Source organism: Sinocyclocheilus grahami, unplaced genomic scaffold (genome assembly GCF_001515645.1).
Source record: "Sinocyclocheilus grahami isolate Dianchi unplaced genomic scaffold, SAMN03320097.WGS_v1.1 scaffold1681.1, whole genome shotgun sequence".
Lineage (NCBI taxonomy): Eukaryota > Metazoa > Chordata > Actinopteri > Cypriniformes > Cyprinidae > Sinocyclocheilus > Sinocyclocheilus grahami.
In genome coordinates this window covers 134,712-152,380 of record NW_015506860.1, presented here as the reverse complement: position 1 = coordinate 152,380, position 17,669 = coordinate 134,712, and the positions used below count along the sequence as shown (strand labels likewise).

At 38.5% G+C, this 17,669-nt stretch overlaps 1 pseudogene; it reads right to left on the bottom strand.

Moving 5' to 3' along the window:
• Window positions 1-12,245: 12,245 nt before the first annotated feature.
• On the bottom strand, window positions 12,246-17,220 carry LOC107572010 (uncharacterized; annotated as a pseudogene).
• Window positions 17,221-17,669: the final 449 nt, after the last annotated feature.

Here is a 17,669-nt window from a genome sequence, read left to right as displayed (position 1 = left end):
CAAATGGTCTCGTAAAAACTTAAAAAATTACTTGCCTTGTAATACAAGGACTTTTGACAAATTATAAATCGGATGGAGCAATTTCATGTTTAACCCTTAAATGTGTGCAAATCTCATGAAAATAGCCAAAATGCAGATGCACAATACTCATCAAAAGGAGTGAAGACTGCTATGGTCACATTTATTTACACCTCTACACAAAAGTGTTTTGATCTTGTGGTCGCTGTCTGTTTGGGAGGGTGTCTCTGAGGTGTGGAAAGTGTGTCAATAGCTTTTTTCCGTTCCTGCTCACATGAAACCCTTTCTCTTCTGCTCAACACAAAATCAGCAGTAGGCCTACTATACTAAACGTATCAATGCCGTTGTTTGACAAAAAGGTCTTAAATCATATGGAATTTACTGTGGAATATGAAAATATCATACATTATTTTGTTTGCATATGCATCATGATCTTATTTAATCATGCAGTGATCGAGCAGTTTAGTTATAGTTCCTTCGAAGAACTATTCTATTCTTTTTTAAGTATAAAGGTGTTTTCTTAAGTCAATAAAGGCCATATCCTGTTTCTGTCTGGGAGTAATTTTAAGAATAAATGCAATGTGTGATTAACAGTTTATGATTGATGGTTGCTACAAGAAATAATATTGCTAATAATAATCTTTTAATTTTTTCAAGTAGCATAACAGTTCTGCCGTCCAAAGGTGAAATGTAAATTGTCAAATTATACTGTACAAATTTAAATCAGTTCACTCAATCAGAATTTCAAAATTCAAAAGCAATGCCATTTACCCCTTTTTTTTTTCTTCTGATTTCCAGTGTTGGTGAGGTTACTGTGTTTTGTCTTTTTAGGCATGTAGAGAGACACCTGATCCATAATATCATGTGAATGATCACTCTTTGTCAAAACAAAATGAGATTTAAGACAAATTATAAATGAAAAGATGTCCTTTTATTATTGCTTGGACGAAATGCTGAACATTTCTTTGTGAAATTTAAATATGACATTTTAAAACAAACCCCAAATCAAATAAATAAACAACACAAATAAAAGCAAGCTAAGGCTTTGCCTGTGCTCTTTCCATTCAGTTAGAGGCAACCAACTTGTATTTTAATCATGATCCAAACAAAGATGCTGCATGAGCAGTTTTCCATCTAAATTAGATCAGAGATACGTTCATATGAACTCCTACCCCGAACTGTATCGCGATTCATTTATTATCTGTATCGTCACATATTTGTATTGATTTTCAACTGGCTCACGGTGCCCTAGTTACAACATATAATAGCAGGGGTTAACTGGTCATGTTAACCAGATAAACATTGACCTTTTGGTATTTCATTAAACAATAAATACATCGCACAGGCCCCTAAAATCAGAAATATACATAGGACTTGATTCAAGAATTCTGTCTGATGAATCCAACATGAGCATATGTGTTTTGGTGAATTGTTCAAGAGCTAAAAACAGCCAACCCAAGATCAAGATCAGAGAAAACGTTCTCAAAATATCTCACCTTAAGTTCCAGCTCTAGAACTGCCCGCCACCTGAGGATGACCAATCAGGGAGCAAAACACGAGTGATGAAGTCCTACAAATGAGACAACCCCTTTTTTTTCTTCTTCATTTAATTAAGGGGAAAATACTTTGTTTAATAAATGAATAGGCCTAGTTTGCAAATATGAGGTTCTATGTTCTGGTGGATATTAGCACCAAACATATGTGGTTGCTAGGTTGTTTTTACTGGTCTAAAGCCCACATCTCTGTGATATTCTGGCTTGTATATGGCTTGGGTCTCTCCTTCAATGTGCTCTCGAGGGACTTCTCACCTGATTCATCATCCAGCAGGTGAAATCATAAGTCTGGTCACTTAAAATAACAGCACAAGTCTCCTCAACCATACAAATGCTTTTGAATCAGTCATTGATGCCTGTTTCCCTATTTATTATTCTTACATTTTATTTTTGCGAGATCAGCAACACGCACAGTGTGTCCTTTTTATAAACTGTCTGATATTCTATTTATATTAAAAGTGTACGCTACGAACAGTATGCATACTCTGTATTAGAGCATCATCTAGTGTCGTAACACAACATTTAAAGAATCCAGTTATTATGGTTGAATCAGATACAATAATGGTAATGGTATTTATTTATTTTTTTAATGGTATTTAGCACATGAACATACATATATATTTCAAGTTATTGATGCTTGTTTCAGAAATTAAATGGTATAGAGGCTGATGCAAAGTTAAAGGAGAAAAAAAATCCAAAAACATTCTGCTTGTGGAAAGGCATGTGATTCTTGACTTTTACTACAAAATTAAACCTCTTTATATGCACAGATAATTTATACTATTTGAGTAACTTATTACAAACACTGGAAAATTAATGTTAATGAAACAAAATCATATGTCCAGTTCCAGACGGTCAAGTAGAGAGGTTTAGATAAAGAGGTTTGAGTTACTAATCAGAATCAGAAAGGGCTTTTGTTACAGAGCTGACGAGACGTGAGACGTGCGGATCCATCTGCAAGGCTTTATTGTGGAGAAGATATTGTTTACACACACAAGGAATTTGTCTTGGTGTTAGGAGCTTCCAGTACAGAAAGTACAAACATAGTGCAGACAAACATATAATTAAGGTAATAAAAACACTAATAATAAAGAGAATAGACAATAAATCATAAATAACAATAGTAATAAAAATATACAGAAAAGAAAAATGTCCATAGACAGAACTGTGAATGTGCATGTGTCCTATGTACAGACGAAGGTTTGATGAGTTATTTACAGATGTGCAGTACTGAGGTGTGTTATGTATTGTTCAGGTGGGAAATGGCCTGTGTTAAACATTTAACCTGGTAAAAAAAGTATTTATTTAATGTTATCTGTGTTATATTTCATCTGCAACAGCAATGTAAACTTTTATAAACATCCATTTGGTTGTTAACTTTTAAATGCATCATTATGCGGAAAATATGAGCAGAGTTCTCGGCATAAAGACCCTCGACTGGCAGATCAACGTGCTACCACTTTTCCCTCCGATATGGTAGGAAGTTAAATTGGAGGATATAAACTGTGACAAGATGATTGACAGGCCAGTTTACAGTGACAGGGTCCGTGTAATTATGCGACAGAGCAGACCGTTAAAGACGCAATTGTATGACGTGATAGTATTTCCCAAACTTGTGTACTCTTCTACTCTTTTTTCTTCACCAAAAAAGTACATACTTTAAAGGTAGGGTATGTAATTTTTCAAAAACGCTTTAGAAAACTGATTCGGGCCAAATAGCAAAAGAAACTTGTAGCCAATCAGCAATAAGGGGCGTGTCTACTCGTGATGTGGCGGAGAGAGCGTTCAGTGCACAGGACGGACATTAGCCGAGCCGAGCGACAGAAAGATAGAGATGGCGGATAAAAAAACAAAAGAGGAACTGAAGTCTCGCACAGGCACAAGTCTTTCTTTCCAAGAAAAATGAATTTAAAGCCAGAATATATATAAAATATATTGAAATAAATTAGGTTAAATATTTCAAGAGGGTTACCAATGGGTATGTTTAGGGTTAGGAGTTAGTTAGGACAATAAAGAAGTGTATACAATTAAACAAATACATAATTCCTTAAAAATTATAATATACAGAATTGAATAGCAAGTGCTATAAAATAGTATGAACCGTTAATACATACATATAGTGCCTATAGAAAGTCTTCATACCCCTTCATTTTTTTCACATTTTGTTATGTTGTGTTATGTTAAACTGCTTTAAATTTCTTTTCTTTTTTTATAATATATAATAAAATAATAATAATAATATTAAATCTACACCCCACTTACCATAATGACAAAGCAAAAACGGGATTTATCACAACTTTGCCAATTTATTAAAAGGGAAACACTGAAAAAAAATGACATTGTACAAGTCTTCATACCCTTTGCTTTGACACTTGAAATTTAGATCAGGAGCATTCCAGTTTCACTGGATCATCTTTGAGATGTTTCTAGACTCTGACTGGCGTTAACCTGTGGCAGATTCAGTTGATTGGACATGATTTGGAAAGGCACACACATCTGTCTATATAAAGTTTAACAGCTGAAATGGATGTCAGAGCAAAAACTAAGCCATGAGGTCAAAGGAATGGCCTGCAGAGCTGAGAGACAGGATTATGTTGAGACAGACCTGGGGAAGACAAGAAAAATTCTGCTGTGTTGAAAGTTCACAGGAGCACTTAGCCTCCATAATCCTTAATGGATGAAGTTTGAAACAATCAGGACTATTCCTAGATGTAGCTTCCTGGCCAAACTGAGCAATCGAAGGAGAAGGGTCTTGGTTAGAGAGGTGACCAAGACACTGATGGTCACTCTGGTTGAGCTCCATGATCTTATATGGAGATGGGAGAAACTTACAGAAGGATACAAATGACTAGGGCTAAGGCAAATGACTAGGGCTAAGGCAAATGACTAGGGCTAAGGCAAATGACTAGGGCTAAGGCAAATGACTAGGGCTAAGGCAAATGACTAGGGCTAAGGCAAATGACTAGGGCTAAGGCAAATGACTAGGGCTAAGGCAAATGACTAGGGCTAAGGCAAATGACTAGGGCTAAGGCAAATGACTAGGGCTAAGGCAAATGACTAGGGCTAAGGCAAATGACTAGGGCTAAGGCAAATGACTAGGGCTAAGGCAAATGACTAGGGCTAAGGCAAATGACTAGGGCTAAGGCAAATGACTAGGGCTAAGGCAAATGACTAGGGCTAAGGCAAATGACTAGGGCTAAGGCAAATGACTAGGGCTAAGGCAAATGACTAGGGCTAAGGCAAATGACTAGGGCTAAGGCAAATGACTAGGGCTAAGGCAAATGACTAGGGCTAAGGCAAATGACTAGGGCTAAGGCAAATGACTAGGGCTAAGGCAAATGACTAGGGCTAAGGCAAATGACTAGGGCTAAGGCAAATGACTAGGGCTAAGGCAAATGACTAGGGCTAAGGCAAATGACTAGGGCTAAGGCAAATGACTAGGGCTAAGGCAAATGACTAGGGCTAAGGCAAATGACTAGGGCTAAGGCAAATGACTAGGGCTAAGGCAAATGACTAGGGCTAAGGCAAATGACTAGGGCTAAGGCAAATGACTAGGGCTAAGGCAAATGACTAGGGCTAAGGCAAATGACTAGGGCTAAGGCAAATGACTAGGGCTAAGGCAAATGACTAGGGCTAAGGCAAATGACTAGGGCTAAGGCAAATGACTAGGGCTAAGGCAAATGACTAGGGCTAAGGCAAATGACTAGGGCTAAGGCAAATGACTAGGGCTAAGGCAAATGACTAGGGCTAAGGCAAATGACTAGGGCTAAGGCAAATGACTAGGGCTAAGGCAAATGACTAGGGCTAAGGCAAATGACTAGGGCTAAGGCAAATGACTAGGGCTAAGGCAAATGACTAGGGCTAAGGCAAATGACTAGGGCTAAGGCAAATGACTAGGGCTAAGGCAAATGACTAGGGCTAAGGCAAATGACTAGGGCTAAGGCAAATGACTAGGGCTAAGGCAAATGACTAGGGCTAAGGCAAATGACTAGGGCTAAGGCAAATGACTAGGGCTAAGGCAAATGACTAGGGCTAAGGCAAATGACTAGGGCTAAGGCAAATGACTAGGGCTAAGGCAAATGACTAGGGCTAAGGCAAATGACTAGGGCTAAGGCAAATGACTAGGGCTAAGGCAAATGACTAGGGCTAAGGCAAATGACTAGGGCTAAGGCAAATGACTAGGGCTAAGGCAAATGACTAGGGCTAAGGCAAATGACTAGGGCTAAGGCAAATGACTAGGGCTAAGGCAAATGACTAGGGCTAAGGCAAATGACTAGGGCTAAGGCAAATGACTAGGGCTAAGGCAAATGACTAGGGCTAAGGCAAATGACTAGGGCTAAGGCAAATGACTAGGGCTAAGGCAAATGACTAGGGCTAAGGCAAATGACTAGGGCTAAGGCAAATGACTAGGGCTAAGGCAAATGACTAGGGCTAAGGCAAATGACTAGGGCTAAGGCAAATGACTAGGGCTAAGGCAAATGACTAGGGCTAAGGCAAATGACTAGGGCTAAGGCAAATGACTAGGGCTAAGGCAAATGACTAGGGCTAAGGCAAATGACTAGGGCTAAGGCAAATGACTAGGGCTAAGGCAAATGACTAGGGCTAAGGCAAATGACTAGGGCTAAGGCAAATGACTAGGGCTAAGGCAAATGACTAGGGCTAAGGCAAATGACTAGGGCTAAGGCAAATGACTAGGGCTAAGGCAAATGACTAGGGCTAAGGCAAATGACTAGGGCTAAGGCAAATGACTAGGGCTAAGGCAAATGACTAGGGCTAAGGCAAATGACTAGGGCTAAGGCAAATGACTAGGGCTAAGGCAAATGACTAGGGCTAAGGCAAATGACTAGGGCTAAGGCAAATGACTAGGGCTAAGGCAAATGACTAGGGCTAAGGCAAATGACTAGGGCTAAGGCAAATGACTAGGGCTAAGGCAAATGACTAGGGCTAAGGCAAATGACTAGGGCTAAGGCAAATGACTAGGGCTAAGGCAAATGACTAGGGCTAAGGCAAATGACTAGGGCTAAGGCAAATGACTAGGGCTCCGTAAGGTAGCTATCTCTAGGAGAGTGATAAACGCTGAAATAATACTCGGCAGAGGGAAGGGATCAGAGTGAGTGTTAAATAGTGAGGGAGTGATATGAAACAGCTGGGTGCAATCAGTGTAAACAGGTGTGTGCAATTCGTGCTGAGTGCAATCAGTGCAATGCATGATGGGAAATGTAGTCCGGGGTGATGTGCAACAGTGTGTAGTGCGAGAGTCAATGAATTGGAAAGTTCATGGACCGGATTCGTGACAGCTTTATTGTTTACACACACAAGGAATTTGTCTTGGTGTTAGGAGCTTCCAGTACAGAAAGTACAAACATAGTGCAGACAAACATATAATTAAGGTAATAAAAACACTAATAATAAAGAGAATAGACAATAAATCATAAATAACAATAGTAATAAAAATATACAGAAAAGAAAAATGTCCATAGACAGAACTGTGAATGTGCATGTGTCCTATGTACAGACGAAGGTTTGATGAGTTATTTACAGATGTGCAGTACTGAGGTGTGTTATGTATTGTTCAGGTGGGAAATGGCCTGTGTTAAACATTTAACCTGGTAAAAAAAGTATTTATTTAATGTTATCTGTGTTATATTTCATCTGCAACAGCAATGTAAACTTTTATAAACATCCATTTGGTTGTTAACTTTTAAATGCATCATTATGCGGAAAATATGAGCAGAGTTCTCGGCATAAAGACCCTCGACTGGCAGATCAACGTGCTACCACTTTTCCCTCCGATATGGTAGGAAGTTAAATTGGAGGATATAAACTGTGACAAGATGATTGACAGGCCAGTTTACAGTGACAGGGTCCGTGTAATTATGCGACAGAGCAGACCGTTAAAGACGCAATTGTATGACGTGATAGTATTTCCCAAACTTGTGTACTCTTCTACTCTTTTTTCTTCACCAAAAAAGTACATACTTTAAAGGTAGGGTATGTAATTTTTCAAAAACGCTTTAGAAAACTGATTCGGGCCAAATAGCAAAAGAAACTTGTAGCCAATCAGCAATAAGGGGCGTGTCTACTCGTGATGTGGCGGAGAGAGCGTTCAGTGCACAGGACGGACATTAGCCGAGCCGAGCGACAGAAAGATAGAGATGGCGGATAAAAAAACAAAAGAGGAACTGAAGTCTCGCACAGGCACAAGTCTTTCTTTCCAAGAAAAATGAATTTAAAGCCAGAATATATATAAAATATATTGAAATAAATTAGGTTAAATATTTCAAGAGGGTTACCAATGGGTATGTTTAGGGTTAGGAGTTAGTTAGGACAATAAAGAAGTGTATACAATTAAACAAATACATAATTCCTTAAAAATTATAATATACAGAATTGAATAGCAAGTGCTATAAAATAGTATGAACCGTTAATACATACATATAGTGCCTATAGAAAGTCTTCATACCCCTTCATTTTTTTCACATTTTGTTATGTTGTGTTATGTTAAACTGCTTTAAATTTCTTTTCTTTTTTTATAATATATAATAAAATAATAATAATAATATTAAATCTACACCCCACTTACCATAATGACAAAGCAAAAACGGGATTTATCACAACTTTGCCAATTTATTAAAAGGGAAACACTGAAAAAAAATGACATTGTACAAGTCTTCATACCCTTTGCTTTGACACTTGAAATTTAGATCAGGAGCATTCCAGTTTCACTGGATCATCTTTGAGATGTTTCTAGACTCTGACTGGCGTTAACCTGTGGCAGATTCAGTTGATTGGACATGATTTGGAAAGGCACACACATCTGTCTATATAAAGTTTAACAGCTGAAATGGATGTCAGAGCAAAAACTAAGCCATGAGGTCAAAGGAATGGCCTGCAGAGCTGAGAGACAGGATTATGTTGAGACAGACCTGGGGAAGACAAGAAAAATTCTGCTGTGTTGAAAGTTCACAGGAGCACTTAGCCTCCATAATCCTTAATGGATGAAGTTTGAAACAATCAGGACTATTCCTAGATGTAGCTTCCTGGCCAAACTGAGCAATCGAAGGAGAAGGGTCTTGGTTAGAGAGGTGACCAAGACACTGATGGTCACTCTGGTTGAGCTCCATGATCTTATATGGAGATGGGAGAAACTTACAGAAGGATAGATATCACTGCGACACCACCAATCTTGGAATTGGAATTGGAATTTACAAAAATACATCTAAATAAAAGATTCTCTGGTCTGATGAACCTCAATTCATTGTTCATCTGAGGGAAACCAAGCACTGCTTATCACCTGAATAATACCATCCCAACGGTGAAGCGTGGTGGTGGCGGCATCATGCAGTGGGGTGTTTTTCAGCGGCAGGGACTGGGGAAGTGATCAGAAAATATGGAAAGCTGAATGCAGCTAAATACAGAGATATCCTTAATGAAAACTTGGTTCAGAGCACTCAGAACCTCAGACTGGGCTGAAAGTTCACCTTCCAACATGACAAATACCCTACGCACACAGCAAAGACAATGCAGCAGTGGCTTAGGGACGACTCTATGAACGTCCTTGAGTGGCCTGGCCAATCAGACATCTTTGGAGAAACCTATAAATGGCTGTCCACCGATGGTCCCCCAGCCACCCCGACAGAGCTTGAGATGATCTAAAGAGAAGAATGTCAAAAAACCCAAATGCAGCTGTGCAAAGCTTGTTGCATCATACACGAAAATACCTGAGGCTGTAATTGTTTTTGAGTTAAGGGTATGAAGACTTGTGCAATGTCATTTTTTTCAGTGTTTCCTTTTTAATATATACAAAAAAAAATATATATATATATTTTTTTATTTTTTTTAAAATCTATAGGGTCCTAGAAATGCGGTCCTGAAACTACAGCCTCCGGTATTGCAGGAATACCCTACTCGCAACAACAGCTTTATTAAAAATGCACATTCATTCTCTGCGCTTTGTCATTATTGTGAGTGGGGTGTAGATTTATGTGGGGAAAAAAAGTTATTTAAAGCAGTTTAACAACGCAACATAAAATGTAAAAAAAAAAAAAAAAAGAATGGGTATGAAGACTTTCTATAGGCACTGTATATACAAAAAAAAATAAATAAATATTTTTTTTTTTTTCAGTGTTTCCGTTTTAATAAATTTGCAAAGTTGTGCTAAATCTGGGTTTTGCTTTGTCATTATTGTGAGTGGGGTGTAGATTTATGTGGGGAAAAAAAGTTATTTAAAGCAGTTTAACAACGCAACATAAAATGTAAAAAAAAAAAAAAAAAGAATGGGTATGAAGACTTTCTATAGGCACTGTATATACAAAAAAAAATATATATATATATTTTTTTATTTTTTTTAAAATCTATAGGGTCCTAGAAATGCGGTCCTGAAACTACAGCCTCCGGTATTGCAGGAATACCCTACTCGCAACAACAGCTTTATTAAAAATGCACATTCATTCTCTGCCAGCAGGAGGCGCTTTCGGATCTGTTTCCCCGGTAACCAGTGTTGCCAGATGTAAGATAATTATCGTATTTGTACGAAAATTTTGACCTCTGTACGATGCACGATCAATAATTTTAAAAAAATCCCATAATGTACGTTAATTTCAGAATTTTGTGACTCTTCAAATGATGGTAGTTGTAATCATAGGGTTTCTATACTCATCCAAGAAATCGGCTCATTACAGACACTATAAATGCGCTCGTGCACACCTCAGAGTGTGTTAAGAATTCAGGAGGGTGCCCTGCTTTTAAGCCAATGAGTACTATCTTGCGATCCATGACGGCAAGAACCCCCTCAACATCTGGCAACACGCAGGCTTCCGATGACAGAGACTCACAGGTGGAGTTATTTATCTAGATTTTTTATCTATTGTGGTAATTTGCAGGTTTTGTCAAAAAGTTGTTGGTCTAGATCAGGGTTCCTCAAATCTTGCCCTGGAGGGCCAATGCGCTGCAGAGTTTAGCTCCAACCCTGATCAAACTCACCTACCTGTGATTTTCTAATGATCCTGAAGACATTGATTAGCTTGCTCAGGTGTGTTTGATTAGGGTTAGAGCTAAACTCTGCAGGAAAGTTGATCTCATGGGCCAGATTTGAGGATCCCTGGTCTAGACAAATAGCTGTATTCTGTACGTTTGACTTATGTATGATAATTTTCTTCCAAATACGATAATTTTGAGCTTCTGGTACGATACTTGGACATTTTCAATCTGGCAACACTGCCGGTAACGGCAGAACACAAAGCAGCGGTGCATGTTTCAAAGTCTGTGCTGCGCTGCTTTGTGTTCTGCCGTTACCATGCCATATTTATTTAGTAAAATCATAGCCTTTTGAAGTTTAATCGTAACATTAAGCTGTATTGCAATTCTGGTCTGTACCCAAATTTAAGACCTCTTGAAATCATAATTAAGACTTCCTTGTAAAATTTAAGACTATTTATGACCTTAAATTTAAGACTTTTTTTAAGGCTGCGCTTAAATCCTGCCTTTTTATTTTCCGTATTTGCAACCCTATTGTGAAACATTCTTAAATCAAGATTTATTTGAGAAGCAAAATTACTTAAGATGTTAAGTCTGAAAAATTAAAGTTTATGCTTAAAAATATAGAAATATAAAGTTGTTTTCTTTATAAATTAAGATTTTCTGACACCACTGGCAGATTATTATTATTATTATTTATTTTATTTGCAATAAGCACAAACTTAATTAATGCTTTTTTTTTCAGGAAACAAGACATTATATCTTAATTATTCTTCTTAAAGGGTTAGTTCACCCAAAAATGAAAATTGGGCTGTTTTACTCACCCCCGAGGCATCCTAGGTGTATATGACTTTCTTCTTTCAGACGAATCCAGTCAGTTATATTAAAAATTGTCTTTGATCTTTCAAGCTCTATCATTGCAGTCAGCGGGTGTTACATTGCTTCAGTCCAAAAGAAGTGAAATAAAAATCGCCCATCCATAAAAAAAGTGCTTCACACGGCTCCGGGGGGTGAACAAAGGCCTCCTGTAGCGAATCTATAAGTTTTTGTAAGAAAAATAACCATATTCAAGATGTAATAATCACTTTAATGTAGCTTGGGCCAACAGTTGTACACAGAAGCAGCTCCGGGAGGATGAAGAATGAGGTCGGCATTGCGCATGCGCCGGAGAGTCTCGTGAAAACCAACGTTTGTTTACAGAAGCAAAGTTTCCTTACTTTAGCAAAGCAAAACCAGTCTCCTCTTGGCTTATATCGAAATCCTCCGACATTCTTTTTTACAAATCCCCGATTTATACTTCTAATAAGTGACCGTTGTTTTGTTTTGATCTCTCCGCTGTGCTTCCGCATTCGTCACTTCTGAGCGGCGCATGCGCAGCGCTGACCTCATACGTCATCCTCCCGGGAACTGCTGCTGTTAACAACAGTGAGCGCAAGCTAGATTAAAGTGATTGTTACATTTTGAATATGGATATTTTTCTTACAAAAACCCATCGATTCGCTACAGGAGGCCTTTGTTCACCCCCCGGAGCCGTGTGAGACATTTTTTTTTATGGATGGGCGCTTTTTATTTCACTTCTTTTGGACTGAAGCACTGCAACACCCGCTTTTCGTCTGAAAGAAGAAAGTCATATACACCTAGGATGTCTCGGGGTAGAGTAAAACGCAGCCTAATTTTAATTTTTGGGTGAACTAACCCTTTAAGTAAATGCATCTTGATGTAATGGAAAACAACAAAAATACTGAGAAAAGATTTTTTCCCATTGTAATGTACATCTTGGTGAGGTATTTGCAAAAATGCAATCTGTCCTATCAGTGAGGATGACAGATATGACCGATATGTCAAACCAGATCAGTGCATTAACTGTATACATAGTTGGCCTCAGTCTGATTTAAGGACATCCCATAACTCAAAGGAATCTCTTTTGGATCATCATCATCCTTCTGTAAGAAAACACATTCAAATAAGGTAAAATTACTAAGGAGGTCTGATGTTTAAGTTACAAAAACAACAAAATAAACTCAGCAAAAAAATAAATGTACCTGCCTCAGTATAATGTATTTGAAAGATAATCCAAATAAGCTTTACAGATCTTCACTGGAAAGAGTTTAAACAATGTTTTTCATGCTTGTTTGATGAACATAAACAATTATTGCATGCACTTAACAGGTGGAGGAAAATTAATGTCAGAGTTCCAATAACTTAGGGCACTAAAGAGACCTTTCAATAGACTGTGAAAAACACCAGTGTAAAGATGCTCAGGGTCTCTGATCAGCTGTGTGAAAATGCCATAGACGTGCTGCAGGAGGCATGAGGACTGCAGGTGAGACCAGAGCAATTAACTGCAGCGTCTGTAATGTAAGACACCTAAGACAGAGCTACAGCAAGACAGAAGGACAGCTGTTCATCCTGACAGAGCCAAACCACGTGTGAGCCACCAGATGTGTTCGAAAAAAATCTTCTAGGTGGAAGAGTGGAGTAACATCTCACAGCAAGAACTGGCAAGTCTATGAAGATGAGATGCACTGTAGTATTTACACACAAGAAACCCTCTTCCATTACTGTTCATCAAATGCCTGTGACATTTGTGTTTCTAAGACAGAGCTACAGCAAGACAGAAGGACAGCTGTTCATCCTGACAGAGCCAAACCACGTGTGAGCCACCAGATGTGTTCGAAAAAATCTTCTAGGTGGAAGAGTGGAGTAACATCTCACAGCAAGAACTGGCAAGTCTATGAAGATGAGATGCACTGTAGTATTTACACACAAGAAACCCTCTTCCATTACTGTTCATCAAATGCCTGTGACATTTGTGTTGTTTATGTCTCAGTTGTTGAGTCTTTTTATGTTCATACAAATATTTACACATAAAAAGAAATTTGAAGAAGGTTTTATTTATTTTTTGCTGAGTTTACTAGAGACTTGGAATTGTGTTCGTTCCGGTTGTTTGTGGAGAGGTTTTCTTTCCATAATCGTTTAACACAATGTCTTAAACTGCATCAGGTGGTCATCTTCTTTAATATAAACTTGAAGTATTGTTATTTCAATATCACATCTAGAATTCTTGAACTGATGTATTGATGTGTTTTCTAATAAGACAACTGCTCTGCAAAAAAACATTGCACTTTATGTTGTTATATTAATTGTTGTTTAGTTTATTTGGGAGTTATTTGTGTTTTTGATTGTTTTGACACTGCCTCAATGGTGAATATCTGCTTCCACGTTGTTAAATATAAAGGACAAAAAGATGACTATTCACAGTTTACATTTTTGTTTCAGCCAACGATAAAAAAGAATTATAATTATATAATAATAACATACGAAATGTATTCATACCACTCTTCTTTTAAATGTTTTTTTAGTGCACAGTAACTCTCATACAGTATATCTGGTTAAATGAGCAGTATGTAATACCTACATTCTGTGCTGCTTGTCTGTATCTCCTGCGGCGACAGTAAACCACAGCAGCAGTTACAGCTGCAGTCACCAGCAGAACAACAACCGCAATACATATTCCTGCAGCAGCAGCTGAAGACAGACCTGAACCTGGAACAGATCAAGAGAAGCAGTCATTATTACTAGAGAGTGAATGATAATCCATCCAGTACTTAACAATATCTTCTGACTGATAATTACACCTTTATACATTGGTCATCAGGTGTATGACATTGTTTTAACTGATAAATGGTGCCGTCAGGTGTTTTTAGCTACTGCAACTCAAACAGCATCTGCACTTTGAGCTTAACTGGACGCAGCAGCGCTCACAGGAATGCTGGCTGATATTATGCATTTTGCATGTTAATAACATTAGTCAAAGTGTCACACTTTTTTTTTTAACAGTCCACAACCCAACACAGTGGGTTGATCTAAAATATTGAAAAAATTCCTCAAAAGAAAATACACTGAATGACTAAATTACACTCACCAGTGACAGAAACACTGACACTCTTGACCCTCCTAAAACTGAAGCTGCTGCTACCGCTGTTGACCTGTAGTTGATAAAGTCCAGAGTCTGTGGTTCTGGTGTTTGTGATGGTCAGAGATCCAGTCTGATGATTCAGCTGCAGTCTGTCTCTGAATCTCTCTTTACACTGATCATCTGTACAGATCTTACTCTGATCTCCAGTGATTTCAGCGATGAGAATGTCATTAAAAAACCACGTCATCACTTCATTTGGGTGTTTTGTTACACCAGGATCTAAAGTGACAGATTCTCCCTCCTTCACTGACTTTCTCTTCATTTCATCTCGTTCAGCAGCAGAAACACCTGAAACACAAACCAACAGCTGCTGGAGGATCTTGTATTTTAAGTCTACATCTTGTATTTTACACATATATAAACTGCATTCAAACACTCATTAAATGACTTGACCTGTAGTTGATAAAGTCCAGAGTCTGTGGTTCTGGTGTTTGTGATGGTCAGAGATCCAGTCTGATGATTCAGCTGCAGTCTGTCTCTGAATCTCTCTTTACACTGATCATCTGTACAGATCTTACTCTGATCTCCAGTGATTTCAGCGATGAGAATGTCAGTAAAATACCACGTCATCACATCATTTGGGTGTTTTGTTACAGCAGGATCTAAAGTGACAGCTTCTCCCTCCTTCACTGACTTTCTCTTCATTTCATCTCGTTCAGCAGCAGAAACACCTGAAACACAAACCAACAGCTGCTGGAGGATCTTGTATTTTAAGTCTACATCTTGTATTTTACACATATATAAACTGCATTCAAACACTCATTAAATGACTCACCAGTGACGGAAACACCAAAGATAATTTCACTGTCGCTGCTGCTGCTGCTGCTGCTGAGTACCACTAGTTTATAAAGTCCAGAGTGTGTGGTGTTGATGTTCATGATGGTCAGAGATCCAGTCTGATGATCCAGCTGCAGTCTGTCTCTGAATCTCTCAGTGCCTTCATTACACTGAACATCTGTACAGATCTCACTGAGATCGCCACTGATTTGAGCAATGCGAAGGTCGCTGAAATACCATTTAATGTCCTCTTGCTGGTTTGTTTGAACCCCAGTGTGTAGAGTGACTGAATCTCCCTCCATCACTGACACCGAGGAAGATAATTTCACTGTCGCTGCTGCTGCTGCTGAGTACCACTAGTTTATAAAGTCCAGAGTGTGTGGTGTTGATGTTCATGATGGTCAGAGATCCAGTCTGATGATCCAGCTGCAGTCTGTCTCTGAATCTCTCAGTGCCTTCATTACACTGAACATCTGTACAGATCTCACTGAGATCGCCACTGATTTGAGCAATGCGAAGGTCGCTGAAATACCATTTAATGTCCTCTTGCTGGTTTGTTTGAACCCCAGTGTGTAGAGTGACTGAATCTCCCTCCATCACTGACACCGAGACTCTGTCTGCACCAGACACACCTGAAGAAACAAACACAAACAAAAAAAATAATACAATAGTGTTGTGAAAATATTAGTCTACAGATCATAAAGATTGTGAGCAGAGAAATCTGTCTGGATTCATAATGTCACGCACGCAAACAAACAGCAGATGAACATCATTGATTTACAAATTCACTCTTCAGACAAACAGACACGAGTCTCATGAATGATCTTATACAACACAAAACCCTCTCCCTATATATCAGGGGTGCCCAAACTCGGTCCTGGAGGGCCGGTGTCCTGAAGAGTTTAGCTCCAACCCTAATCAAACACACCTGAACCAGCTAATCAAGCTCTTACTAGCCATACTAGAAACTTGAAGGCAGGTGTGTTGAGGCAAGCTGGAGCTAAACTCTGCAGGACACCGGCCCTCCAGCACCGAGTTTGGGCAGCCCTGCTATATATATATTTGAACATTAAATGAATCATTTTCATAGAATCATAATGAATTTTACATAGATGACTAGAACCCAAAAAATACTTAAGAGAATTATTTTGCACCGTATAAAGACTAAAGTCTACATTTTATAAATATATTTTAGTGCTTAATCTGCCACGTAAATAACGTGTGTAGGCAACATTTAGGCCTTCATTTGATGAATTTGGCAGAAGCTTTTAACCAAAGCGACTCACAGTTACATTTGATCAGTTTATGCACTGATATGAAATGTCAACTTTTACTGAAGTTAGTTGCGTGGTTATACCCAGTCACGTGACCTATCTCAAAGGACAATTTTCACGCAAATTAAACTGATCTGATCTCGTTTGAACTGCGATAGCGTTGTTTTGTTAATATGTGTTTCACCGAGCATCGATTTCTGTGAGTGTCAGGCTGTTCTCAGCCTATAAGCATTATCCCAACAATAGCCTTCGCCCAATCCAACCATCACTCCAGCGCCAAAGACGCGTTTAGGCCTACTACAGGCCACAGAAATCGACGGAAAAGAGATTGCAACGAAAAAGATCTCACCGTGGTCGAGTAAAAACAAAGTCACTGCGAGTACATTAAAGAAAAGCTTCATTTTCACTTTTCCCCTCAGTAAACGAATGCGGAATTGGATTCATAAGTGTTGTTCTGCTTTAATGGCGAGCTAAGAGGCTCAAAGTGAAAGTAAGCCGGATTCTCCCAATGGAAGGAGAGCGATGAGGTATGCATGTTCCTGGCGTTTAATATGCATGAGAAAAAAGGCTTCTCGCCGTGTTCCGTTTGTAAAACAGCGTATTAACAGTGGCGGAATTGGCCAAAATTCACTGGGCGGACTCTAGCTAGGAAAGGGGCGGGGTAATATTAGATGACCTTTCAGATGTATTTAATTATAAAACCCTTAATAATCTATTATAACATTAAACTTATTTCATATTTTCTCTAAACCTTCCTGGATATCAAGACAAGCACCCTGCAATCCTGGCCAAATTCAATATACGTTGTGTGTGAATCTGCACATGTTAAAATGTAAGCATCATTAATGACCCCTTGTGTTAAAAAAAAAAAAAAGAAAGAAAGAAGAAGAAGAAAAAAAAAGATTGATTAGTGAAATGAAAGAATGATTTAATAAAAACTGAGAATTGTTAATAATTGTCTCTAATTGGCCCGATTAGCTGACTTAAAAAGACTTCTTATATAGTGGTACAGTATTGCATGTATTGCAGATTTAATAGTTTACACTTTGCATAAACATTTGCAATTCGTTTTTAAAATGTAACGTTACATTC